The 12,635-nt window shown below is 42.8% G+C and overlaps 1 pseudogene; it reads left to right on the forward strand.

The window, feature by feature from the left end:
- The first annotated feature begins 551 nt into the window (after positions 1-551).
- Positions 552-9,486, forward strand: LOC145723739 (endogenous retrovirus group V member 2 Env polyprotein-like; annotated as a pseudogene).
- The last annotated feature ends 3,149 nt before the right edge of the window (positions 9,487-12,635 follow it).

A 12,635-nucleotide genomic window follows, 5' to 3' on the forward strand; every position in this document is an offset into this window, starting at 1 on the left:
GAACACAGAGAGCCTTTGGGATTGAAAGGGAACATGTCAGACTGCAAAAAATATATGAGGCGAGGACATTTGGGGAGCAGATAAACAAAGATCTCCTTTAAATAACCCCACAAAGACGACACTGTCCTCGGCAGCCTGGGGCTCCCAGACATCAGATTACGTATCTGGTGTAACTGAATATACAACTGGAGGCAAGCAGTTGTTTACTCGGCATCCTGGACAGATTTATCACTAGACCAATGCACATGCCACCCAAGAAGAGCTGGAGGCTGCTCCTAAAGCAAACAGAGGAATTTCCTCCCTCTATCATTTTGAAAAACAGTATTATTATAATTCCAAAGCATGAGGGGCCAGAACGTTTTAATTCCAATTAACTTGCAGTTTTCATTTTTCCTAAAATATATTTGAATAACAGTGGACTGGTGTGCGATACTGTCCTCAGCAGAAAATCCACTCATGGAGCACTTATTAATTAAGGTCAGTACAATTCTGCACTTGATTCCAATGTGGTGGCTCTTTTCCCCACAGCAAGCAATTCTCTGATACCAGATATGATTCAACTCAATGCTGTCACTGTCTACCTGGAGATGGCATCAGATCCCACAGGTGAAGGGCTGAGTCCCACAAGACTTCTCTTCACTTCAGATGCCAGTCACGAGTCCAAGTCATCACCTGTGCTTCTGACCAACAGGCTAGACATCAGAGGTTTCCTGATTCATTTTCTGGAGTGCTCACCGGACTCAGGAAATTTACTTACCACGTTACCGTTACAAAGGGTATTAAAGGGCACAAATTCATAGCCAAAGGAAAGGATACATAGGACAAGGAATGGGGATGGGGTGGGGAGCTTCCACGTTTACTCTCCCCAAATCTCCCTGTGTTCTTGAACTGGGAAGGAAACTCTCAGAACCCCAACCTTTTGGGTTTTTCTAGAGGTTTCATTACATAAGCATGACTGATTACATCATTGGCCATTAGCAATTAAACTCAATCTCCAGCTGCTCTCATCTCCCTGGAAATCAAGGGTGGGACTGAAAGTTCCAATCCTCTTATCACAGGATTGGTTCTGTTGCAACCAGTCCCATCCTCAAGTGCTTTCCAGAAGTTGCTGCATTGACATAAATGCAGATGTGGTTGAAAGGGGTTTGTAACGAATAGTAAGACACCTTTATCACTCAGGAAATTCTAAGGGTTTTAGGAGAGTTGTGCCAGAAACAACTGAGATGAAGATTAAATACATATTTATTACAAATCAGAATATTACTGTCAGGCAATGAGAGCCCATGCTAAGCACTGTTTCTAAATTATCTCATTGAATCCCCATAAAACACCTATGAGGTATATGGATATCTCCATTTTACAGATTAAATATCTGACTACTAGAGGACAGGTGGTCTGTCCGGGGTTGTAGGGACAGAACTGGATCTGAGTTTAGACATATTCATGGTATTTACCTTATTTTTTTGTTGTAGTAAAATGAAAGATCAACTCTGATATTTTAAAAAATGTCCTTTTACCTCTGTGGTAGTTGGTAATGAAGGGAGGGAAAAATTCTTCCTCTACCCTTCAAGGTCTTCCAGCTAGACTAAGAATTAAACTTAATTCTTAATTAATTCTTAAACTTAATTGGCATGACACAGATTAACAGGACAAAAACCCCCAGTTTTCTTATGTATACATGAAGCCCCAATAATAAAATTGAGACCCCAAGAAATGACCACAGCAGATAGTTTTTGTACTTTTTAAATAGAGAGACAATAAATATGTGAGGAATTGACAGGTTAAAGGAAACTTAACTTAGAGAGCTTCAATTGGTAAGGAATCCTAAACAGAATTTGGGCTGGGATACTGAATTAGTAAAAAGTCACAAGGGTTGTTTATCAAGCCTTCTCAGCCCTGAATTTCCCATCTCTGGTGATGAGGATGGCTCTTTACTTCCTGGTACAGAGAGGGTACAGAATCTTCCTGGTACAGAATCTTCCTGGTACAGAATCTTCCATATGGGAGATTCATTTTCTGCTTCCAGGGGGCAGACGAGGGTCTGAGTGTTCTTCTTACACAGGCTGTCTCTTAAGTAACTTTTGTTTAAAATAACCAATATGCCAAACTGGTGCATTTTGGGACAACCTGCCCTTGGCCCCCACAGCAAGAAGGGTGGACAGGGATCTAGATCAGGTATTTGAGTCCCTTTTGTTAATTGTAGTTGTACTCAGTTTCCCTGCATTGTGGGGGGCCCTCTCTCCTTTACTGTCCAGTGGTCCCCAGTCGGAGTCCCCTTTGGGTAATAGCAGGTGTTTCTGAGAACCCTGGGGAGTACCAGAATGTTCCTCAGGCCCACTTGTGCCCTGGGCACCTCATGTTGCACACCAAGGCTCACCTCCTCCTTCTTTCTGCCCTTGTAGGGCTGTGAATTCCTTTTCCTTCTTGTAGTTATTCTCTCTGGCCCATTCTGCCAAAGAATGTGGACAGCGATGATTTCCCAAAGAACGATTAACACATGGCTTTTGAGTTCAACATTTAAAGATAATATAAGGAAATTATGATGCAGAAAAGGGAAACAAAATAAAATACCAGATCCCTTTTTCTAGAATTCAGCAACTTGCTTCTTCTCTGGGGCCCTTTCTGCCCTCCTACCTCAAGAGTCCAAGTTTTCAAGCTGTTCCAGAGTGCAAGACTGCTGACTCCTGACCAGAAAACAAAACATATTCCCATCATAATAACCTGTAAGGGGAGCACTGTACTGTAAAGATGGTGGCTCTTTATGTTTCTAAACCAGACACTTCTTTCCCATGACACACAGTCTGCGTCTAGCTTGACTTCACCTATGGAGTGTTTCTCCAGGACACTGGCCCTGGCTTGTGTTTGATAACCATTTGAATGACAGAAAGGGTGTGTTAAAAATGTTTCCTCTGAAAACCTAGGAAGTTTGCCCCAAACACACCTTTCATTTCTACCTTTAGAACCACAATAAAGGCATGCTTAAAATATGTTGTTTTTTCTTGAATTATGGTTGTACGTTGGGGGCAAGCAATTGAATTGCTCCAGGCCTCTACCTGAAGGTAGTAAAACATCTCCCACAAAGTCTCCTAAGGCTAAAATAAGGAAGGTATTAAAACGCATCTTGCAAACTATCAAACACTATAAAGGCAAGCCACTACTGTTTCCCTTTTGTTTTCAGAGTTACTTGGCCCAATCCTTCTGCAGTCGATGAATTAGAACTCATTAGTTATCAAGGGTGGTTCTGTATTGGAAGAAATATGCCCAAATTAATCTTTGCATCTCTTATTAATACTTTGAAATATCTGAATATGTTTTTTGATTGCATGTTTCTGTGTAAATGACACCTCTCTCTTATTCCCAAGGCATGGGTTTTTTGTTTGTTTTTTATTCAAAGGAGGGAAATAGAGAGGTGGCAGGGGAAAACAGAAATTAAGATTAGAATTATTATAGCGGATATTTAAAGAGAAAAAAGTAATATTCAGCCCTTGAATGAAATCCAGGGTCCCCTCACCCTTTCCACAAAGCAAGAATCTTGAAAATTCACTATGATTTGTGATGAGGGATAGAAGCAGAAAAATGTCCACCTTTAGCCCAGAAGGTTGCCCTATAGCCTGCATCATTCCAATAAGGATCAAATAGGTGCTGGCTGTTACATTCTTAAAGGGTCTCATGACAGCCTGTACATCTCACTGGTAGTTAATACTGAGCTGAATGATAAGCACCAGAGAAATCTTGCAGAAGTAGTTTTACAAGTAGAAATTCGAAGAAAACATTTATGATCGAATGCTCCCTGTACATCCCCATCTCTTTGAGCACTAAGCATATAATCATCAGCTTCACACAGCAAAAGTGCAACTCTTTCTGCCCATGGGCCCTGTCCTTGTGCTATAATAAAAGCACCTTTTTGCACCAAAAACGTCTCAAGAATTCTTTCCTGACCGTTCACTCCCGGCCCCACATCAATTTCTATGTATTTCTGTATTCATATTTTACTTTAAGAAAAGATAACTTAAAAAATCTATACAAGTAATCTACACTCTACCCCACAAAATGAAATACCACACACACACCCAGCAGCTTGGGAAAAACATGAAGCCAATCATAAAGAAATAAAAATGCCTATTTTTTTTTGCACACTTGTGATTAGTGTGAGCAAAAATATGACTTTACTTCCTGTACTTTTGCTAAAGAAAGTGAACAAAAATTAGTGAACCTGGAAAACTTCCAAAATATTACGGCAGGGACGCTGTAAGGAAAAACTCTAGGTGCTTTGATATTTAATTTTAGAGCAATATCAGTCCCAGTTTCCCAGATTAAGTTTCAGGCTATAGCAGTTTAAGAACAGATTTGGCATTGTTGTAACTGCATATATAGATTTATTTGTTGAAAGAAATTTTATATATTTTATAGTTATTTTTGTATATTTTTAGAAATATCACATCATATTCTTAGAGATCTTTTTTTAAAAAAATTATTTATTTGAGACAGAGAGAAAGAGAGAATGGGGAGGGGGCAGAGGCGGAGGGAGAGGAAGAGAGAAGCTGAAGCAGACTCCCCATTGAGTGTGGAGCCCAACATGAGGCTGAACCCAACGTGAGGTTTATCTCACCACCCTGAGATCACCACCTGAAATCAAGAGTCAGACGCTTAAGCCACTGAGCCACCCAGGCGCACCTATTCTTGGAGATCTTAAGTCAGCTTTAACTACACTATTCCCTGATCCTAGCCTAAACCCTCCTGACATATGCTAAAATTCAGCAAGGTTTAGTGGAAGGACTTGTAATTAGAGCAAGGAGGACCTGTGTTGCAGTCTGCCCCCACTTAGCGCTAAAAGGACCTTAGATGAATTGTGTAACTTCTCAGGCTGCACTGTGTAATTCTGAGTCTAACTATCTGGAGTTAGGTCAGATTTCACAGGTAAATGGCAAACTCCTCTACAAGATTGCCCTCACTTCAGATTCCAGCCCCAAGCTTGGGAGTTCCCAGGCCACCTGCACTTCTGACCAACTGGCTACAAATTCAGGAATTCCCACGGTGCCCTCAGGCTTGATAATTTGCTAGAATATCTCACAGATTCAGGAAAGGGCTATACTTATAATTAATTATGAGCTTTTAAATAAAGAATACAAATGAGGAGCAACCAAATGAAGAGATGCACAGGCTGATGTCTGGAAGGGTCCCAAAAGTGAAATTTGCATGTCCTCAGGCCATGTTCCCCTCCTGACACATTAATGTATGATCACCAACTAGGGAAGCTCACTTGAGATTTGGGTGTCCAGATATTTTATTGTGATTTCATTATGTAGCTATGATTGATTGGATCATTGGCCACATGACTGCATTCAATGACCAGACCCTCTTCCCCCCTAAGAGGTTGGGTTGATATCATGTGACCTTCCAATAATATGGTTGGTTTTTCCAGCATGGACTACCCCCATCCTGAAACTAGGAGTCCACCAGAGTCACTTCATAAGCATAAACTCAAGTATGGCCCAAGGGACCCCCACCATGAGCAACAAAGACATTCTTGCTACTCAAGAATTTCCAAGGGTTTAGAGGCTCCTTCCTAGGAACAAGAAACAGTCTATCATATAATAGGCTGCTTGCCCACAGAGCATTGATGTGATGATTCTATGAAATGAGGAATTGCAGAACACAGGACACCTTTTCAAGATTCTAGATCTATCTTGAGAAATGAAAAAGACAAAGTATGTAGGAGCTTCATTTATGTTTGGGGATCTTGCTGGAACACCAAAAGGAAGCTGAGTTGTCTACATAAAATTGGAATGTTCCCTGATTACTGAAGTTTGTAGGCACCAAGGGCAGACCACCCCAAGATGGCCCACTTTGGCATAAAGATTTTTGTTGAGGTGAAGGCAGTTGAGACCCTGCAGGCTCAAGAAAAACTTTTACCCCTCCCTTACCTACATAAAAGAATCTAAATGAAGGGTCTTTCCCAGAATAATGGTTATTATGAGAGATAAATTTTAACTGAATGACCCATCTATATGGCAGGTAAATATCTAATTAGCAAATATCTAGCGCCCCCCCCCCGAATTGCATTCCTTCCTGTTAAAGTCTCAGACACTTACCCCCCCTTCTCCTTAGTTCAGGATGACATACATGTCTCATTTTGCTTGTCTTTGGAATTTCATGTCTGCGTGTATTCCCATATGTACAAAATTAAGTCTGATTTTCTCCTGTTAATCTGTCTCACAGCAATTTGATTCTTAGTCCAGTTAGAGAGACAATGAACGGGGCAGGAAATTCTCCCCCACCCCTTACAAGCTCAATAGCCTGCCTTGGAAGGAGATGGTCAATACAATGTCTCAGTCAGGTGCACTGTGGGATGGGAAGGTGAGATAATCTTTTCTTTTTATTCAGTAAGGTTGAGTTTCTGTGAGACTGTAAGCAGATAGGGTCAGTGCCGCCCCTACGCCCTTGCCCCAACAGTTCACAGGGCCTGTTTTCACTTGCTAGTCCTTGCACTTCTCTGTCTGAGGGTGTTCTGTGTCCACTGAAGCCTGTTTTGCTCACTGGAGATGCCTAGGAATTAATGAGACAGAGCAGGGACTGGACTCAGGTCCTTTCAACCCTAACTGCCAAATCCAACCTTCCTGGATAGCTATGCCCCTTGAATAGTAGGTCTGCCAGGAAACTAAAACTCTATGCTTCTGACTAGTATATCCTGCAGGAATGCAGAGCGAGGGTGCTCACTAAAAGGAGGGACTAGACTATAAAGACTGGCAAAGACCAGACCAAACCAGCCTGCACCCCTGAACTTTCACCAACTTTCCTCCTTATTATAATACTAAAAATTATGTTCAGGGGTGGAGATTTAACATGCTAATGAAATTTGTGATGCATATAAAACATGTTCTGTCCACTGTGTCTGCCCCAACATGCCTAGATGTCAATTCTTTCTTACCTCACCCCCTTTAAAAACTTTCCCTGGCCTTTGTTTGGGGAGTCAACCTGAAGGACACTTTCTCCCAGTGCTCTCTCCCTTGTGCTCCAGCATAAGCCCTAATATCCTCTCTTGGAACTCCTGTTTGGCTTCTAGTCAATTTCTGTTGTTTACAGAGCCCAAGGACCCAGGTTGGTACCATATTTCAGCGACCACGAAGGGACCCCAGGGGGGTCTTTTCCCCCCTGTTAGAGAGGGTCTGGGACCCTTCAGGGCAGACAGACAGATGCAACCCCATTGTGGCTGACATGAGGCCACCTGAACGTTTGTTTCAGTGTCACATGGAGGCACATCTGCCTCCGGTGTCCCAGGATTCTCACTGCTGTCATTCAGGCAATACATTTCCCTTTTCCCTTTCTTCTCTCCTCCTTTAACCTCCCTCTTCTTTTCCACACTCTTTCCCCTCCTTCGTACCCTCTCTGGGGTGACCGCAGACCTCTGAAGCTTCATTATTCTCAGCTTGTGGGAACGTGCTCCCTACGTGGAGATATATAAAAAAAAAAACAAACCACAGAGTACTGTACAGTTCATAAAGGATGACAAGGTTCTCATTCCTGGGGCCCAAATGTGGAAACTCATTAAGTATTTACATAATGCTACCCACTATGAGAGAGATGCTCTATGGGACTACGTACAAAAGATCTTTTCAGGAAGGGGACTTAGAAAAATGGTAAAACAGGTAACCCTCACCTATAACTTGTGTGCTCCTAACAATGCACAGGCCCATCAAATCCCTCCCTCATTACTTAAGCCAGTCCAACACCAAGGTGCATACATAGGGAAAAGTTGGCAAATAGACTTCACCCAAATGCCCCCATAATCAGGATATAAGTATCTTCTTTATGTTCATTGACACCTTCACAGGATGGGTCAAAGCCTTCTCCACTCCATCTGAGAAGGCAACTGAGGTTTGCAAGTCCTTCCTAAAAGAAGTAATTATTCCTTTTGATCTTCCTTAGTGTCTCCAGAGTGCCAACAGGCCCTTCTTTATAGCCAAGGTCACCCAAGGCCTCTCGACAGCCCTGGGAATAAACTATAAACTACATGCCTCCTGCTGGAGTCCCCAGTCTTCAGGAAAGTTTGAAAAGATGAATCATACCTTAAAGAAAACCTTAGAGAAACTTTGTCAGGAAATTCATGAGCCTTGGGCCAAATTACTTCCTATTGCACTAGTCAGGATTCCCACTGCCCTAAGACTAGCCTAAGACTCAGCCCATTTGAAATGACATACGGGGAACCCTTCCTCACTGCTGATATTTTACTAGATAGGGAAATAAGCCAAGGCTTTCAGCATATTATTAACTTGGGCCAGGTACAAAAATCTATTTTGGATTATGTTAATCATGTGCTACCAGCACCCCATAGAGGTAATTTAGAAGAGGCCACCCCATTGCGCATTAATCCAGGAGATCATGTCCTCCTTAAAACTTGGAAAGAGGGTTCCCCAGAAGATTTGCTACCTAAGTGGAAAGGCCCCATCTAGTGATTTTAGCCATTCCAACAGCAGTTAAGCTACAGGGAATCCCTAACTAGGTACATCTTTCCAGGCTAAAACCTTTTTATCCTGGACTTCTTCAGGCCCAGAACCATCTTACTCTTGTGAACATGTGGAAGACCTTAGATACTTGTTCCAGAAGTGACCCTTGGAGTCAGATAAGTGATTATGCTTTGAATTGGTTTGCTGAGTTTTCTTTTTGTTGCCCCTGTTTTACTTTTCCTTCTCTACCAATACTGTTTTGGGTCACCTCCACCCCCCGGGAAAGGTCTGTTCCTCCCCTGCTGGGTCTAAGACATGGAAACCAATGATGAGATGGATGAGGTAGACCCTTCTCTTGGCCTTTCTCCTGAGGATGAGTTGGGAAGGAAATAACAAAGGGAGGGAAACCTGGAGAGAAAATTCAATTGTCAACTTTTCTAGCATTGTGGCTTCAGGAAATAATCTTTCTAATGATTGGATCTATCATCTCCACCCACAAGAAGGGGTTCCTAAGCTCCAGTTTGTACCTATAAATGAAGATACTAATCTCACCTTGACTTTTAACCCCATTAGGAGAACATCACTTCTAATAGTGGAACTCAATGATTGCGGCGATCTAAGGTATATAGGGCTTATAGATTTTTGGAACCAAACCACTCTCCAGATTAAGCACCCACTTCTCTGTGAAAAACAGGGACAACACTGTTGCCCCTACCAGACAGATACCTGCCTTACTGATATGGGAAGCTAACCCTCTATTTATCCTCTGCCATTTTCCTCTTTAAGCTCTTCATGTACCCCCAACCAGACTCACTGGTGTGTGGACTCATCCCTACTCTCCCCAGGCCCCCATCCTAACTCCTCCTGTATGCACTGAAAAGGAACAGCAACCCCTTCCTAGAGGCTCACCTATCAGACCCCATCTGCCTTGGACAGCAAGGAGAGAATAAAAGAGGACTCAGAACTAGATGGGGAGGCCGTTGGATGGACAGCTTCCGTCTCCCAGATGAGTAATGAACTTAACTTGGGTCCCCTTTTATAAAGATGGTTTAGTTCCTCTTTACCTTGCCAAGCTTGTAGCTCACATTCTAGTACACCACTAAATAAACTACTCTATGAAGGGAGCTCAAATTTCTCCTTCTTCTTGTTTCTTTAAGCAAAAATTGTTCCCTTCTAGTGAGAGTACACTTTGGGACAATTAGGCTCTAAAGGGCTAGGCCCCAAAGGATTAGGCTCCACTATATATAAAGTCACTTCTCAAACCAGTTAAAAAAGAGCACTGCGACTCACCTCAGCAGAAATTGGAGCAGCCATAAGACTGGCTGCCCCCTGAGGGTGTTTCACTTATCATAAAACAACCTCAAAGAACCATATCCAGGCCTTAGACAAACTGGCCTCAGATGCTGGTGACACCTTACAGGGCCTCTGGGAGTCCTTACATTCTTTAGCAAATAGGTTGTACTTGACAGTAGGTTGGCCCTAGATTATCTTCTGGCTGAACAAGGAGATGTCTGTACAATAGTCAACGAAAACTTGCTGTATATACATCAACGCTGCTGGGGAGGTTGAACTGAATATTCAGATTTACAAATAAGTCAAATGGTTGCATAGGTTAATTATACCAATGCTCAAACTATATGGTACTCTATTACAGGCTATATCCCTAACATTGCCTGGTTCCTGCCTTTCCTTGGGCCCTGAGTGGCTATTCTATTGCTGTTACTTTTGGGGCCCTGTCTTCTTAACCTCCTGGTAAAGTTTGTGTCTTCCAGCCTTCAAGAGTTCCAAGTCAAGCTAATGGTGGTACAAGGATTGCAACCTACACCACGACAGGAGCATCCTAGTGCTTATAAATCATCAGACTGTCAGCGAGAGATTTTTACACCTCCAGGGTAGGATAGGAATGATGGCCTCCCGCTCAGCAGCAAGCAGTTTCAGAAGATGAAATCTTCGGCCCCTTCTCCTTAGGAATAAGGAAGGTCAAATCTCCCAGGGGGGAATGAGACAAAGTAGGGATAGGACTCAGGTCCCCTAAGGTCCCCTAACTGCTGAATCCAGGGTTCCTGGATAACAATGCCCCTTGGATAGATCTTCTGAGATAGCTACAACTCTGTGTCTTTGAGTAGTATATCCTGCAGGAATGCAAAGAGAGGAAGCTCACTGAAAGGAGAGATTCAACTATGAAGACAGGACAAGACCAGCCTGCACCAAGATGGACCCCAGTACTGAACCTTCCCTCTCATTATGATACTAAAAATCATGCCTGGGGTGGAGATTTAACATGCTAATGAGACATGTGATGCATGTGAAAGCATGTTCTGTCCACTGTGCCTGTATATCCAACCTCCTGTATCTTCCTGCCCCAACATGCCTAGATGTCACTCCTTTCCCACCTCAGCCCCTTTCAAAACTTTTCCTGGAGAGCTAGCCTGAAGGACATTTTCCCTTTGTGCTGTCACCCTTGTGCTCCAGTGTAAGCTCTAATAAAAGCCTCACCTGGAACTCCTGTTTGGCTTGTAAGCAATTTCTTGTTTAGAGAGCCCAAGGACCTGAGTTGATACCATTAACACTCATCTCAGCAGGCTCAGTCAATGACTTATAGGACTTGACAGGTACAGTTCTGGCTTCCTCTCCCCTCAGATGGGTTAGTTCTAAGGCATTGTGCTCTGTACTGGTCCTACACTTCCTGAGTCACCTTGGTGACAGCTGGCTTGACAACACCTTCTTTATCGGCGATGTTTCCCTCCCTGTTTCCTTCCCTACTCCTCTTCCTGGTGTTACCTTTATTATCCCAACAAGCTAAATGCCTATAAATTCTTGACTCAGGGTATGTTTCCAGGGAAAACTGCACTGAAATTATGACCAATCATGTTACTTCCCTATTAAGGGTCGTGATAATGTGGATGTATTACCTCATTTCTGTTGTCTCTGAGATCTAGCATCTTGTCTTTACAACCACCATGTCCCACAGCTAATGGGCCACACATAAGAAAGCTGAGGAGGAAGAGGGGTCTTGGCTTATTCTGGTAGATGTGTATTTGTGTGTAAATGTGCATGCACAGACAGTTCATTTTCTTTCTTTTTTTTTTTTAAAGATTTTATTTATTTATTTGAGAGAGAGAGAATGAGAGAGAGAGAGCACGAGAGGGAAGAGGGTCAGAGGAAGAAGCAGACTCCCTGCTGAGCAGGGAGCCTGATGCGGGACTCGATCCTGGGACTCCAGGATCATGACCTGAGCCAAAGGCAGTCGCCCAACCAACTGAGCCACCCAGGCGCCCGACAGTTCATTTTCTAAAAGTAAATATTTAGGGCGCCTGGGTAGCTCAGTCGTTAAGCGTCTGCCTTCGGCTCAGGTCATGGTCCCAGGATCCTGGGATCGAGCCCTGCATCGGGCTCCCTGCTCAGCAGGGGGCCTGCTTCTCCCTCTCCCACTCCCCCTGCTTATGTTCCCTCTCTCCCTGTGTCTCTGTCAAATAAATAAATAAAATCTTAAAAAAAAAATAAAAGTAAATATTTATTTAGTATTTTAGGACAGCTTTTCCCTTACTGATATTCTGAATATTGACATGTCTATATTGTTTCTCTGGAGTTTCATGTAGCCCCAAAGAAATAAACCTGAATTGTGTTAAAAAAAGAAAAATGATATGTTTCCTTAAGGTAAATTATCAGATTTCTTACCATATTCATTTATTTATCAGAGAGAACTATGATTTTATGAGATGAAGTGCAACAGGTATTCTGCTTTTCTCATTGTTCCTTCTTCTCCTTGTTCCTCTCTCCCTTTCTTTCATCACTCCACAATCTTACACTGGTCTTTCCTTGAACTCCCCCCACCCCACTAACACTTTAAAAACAAGGTGTGCTCTGATGGCTCCTCCAGGCACCTGACCGAGGGCTAATGCATTTCTGCAAAACAACACATTTCCTATATCTTCACTTCCTGCTAAAGCATTTCACAAGGCAGTGTCTCCTGAAGAAAGAGTCTGAGGACTGGTAGTCAGAATGTTATTTAGAAGTTATTGGTTGCATATGACCCAGCAATTGCACTACTGGGTATTTACCTCAAAGATACAAATGTAGTGATCCGAAGGGGTACGTGCACCCCGATGTTTATAGCAGCAATGTCCACAATAGCCAAACTATGGAAAAAGCCAAGATGTCCATCGACAGATGAATGGATAAAGAAGATGT

Source organism: Leptonychotes weddellii, chromosome 10 (assembly GCF_054177405.1).
Source record: "Leptonychotes weddellii isolate Sample4059 chromosome 10, ASM5417740v2, whole genome shotgun sequence".
Classification (NCBI taxonomy): domain Eukaryota; kingdom Metazoa; phylum Chordata; class Mammalia; order Carnivora; family Phocidae; genus Leptonychotes; species Leptonychotes weddellii.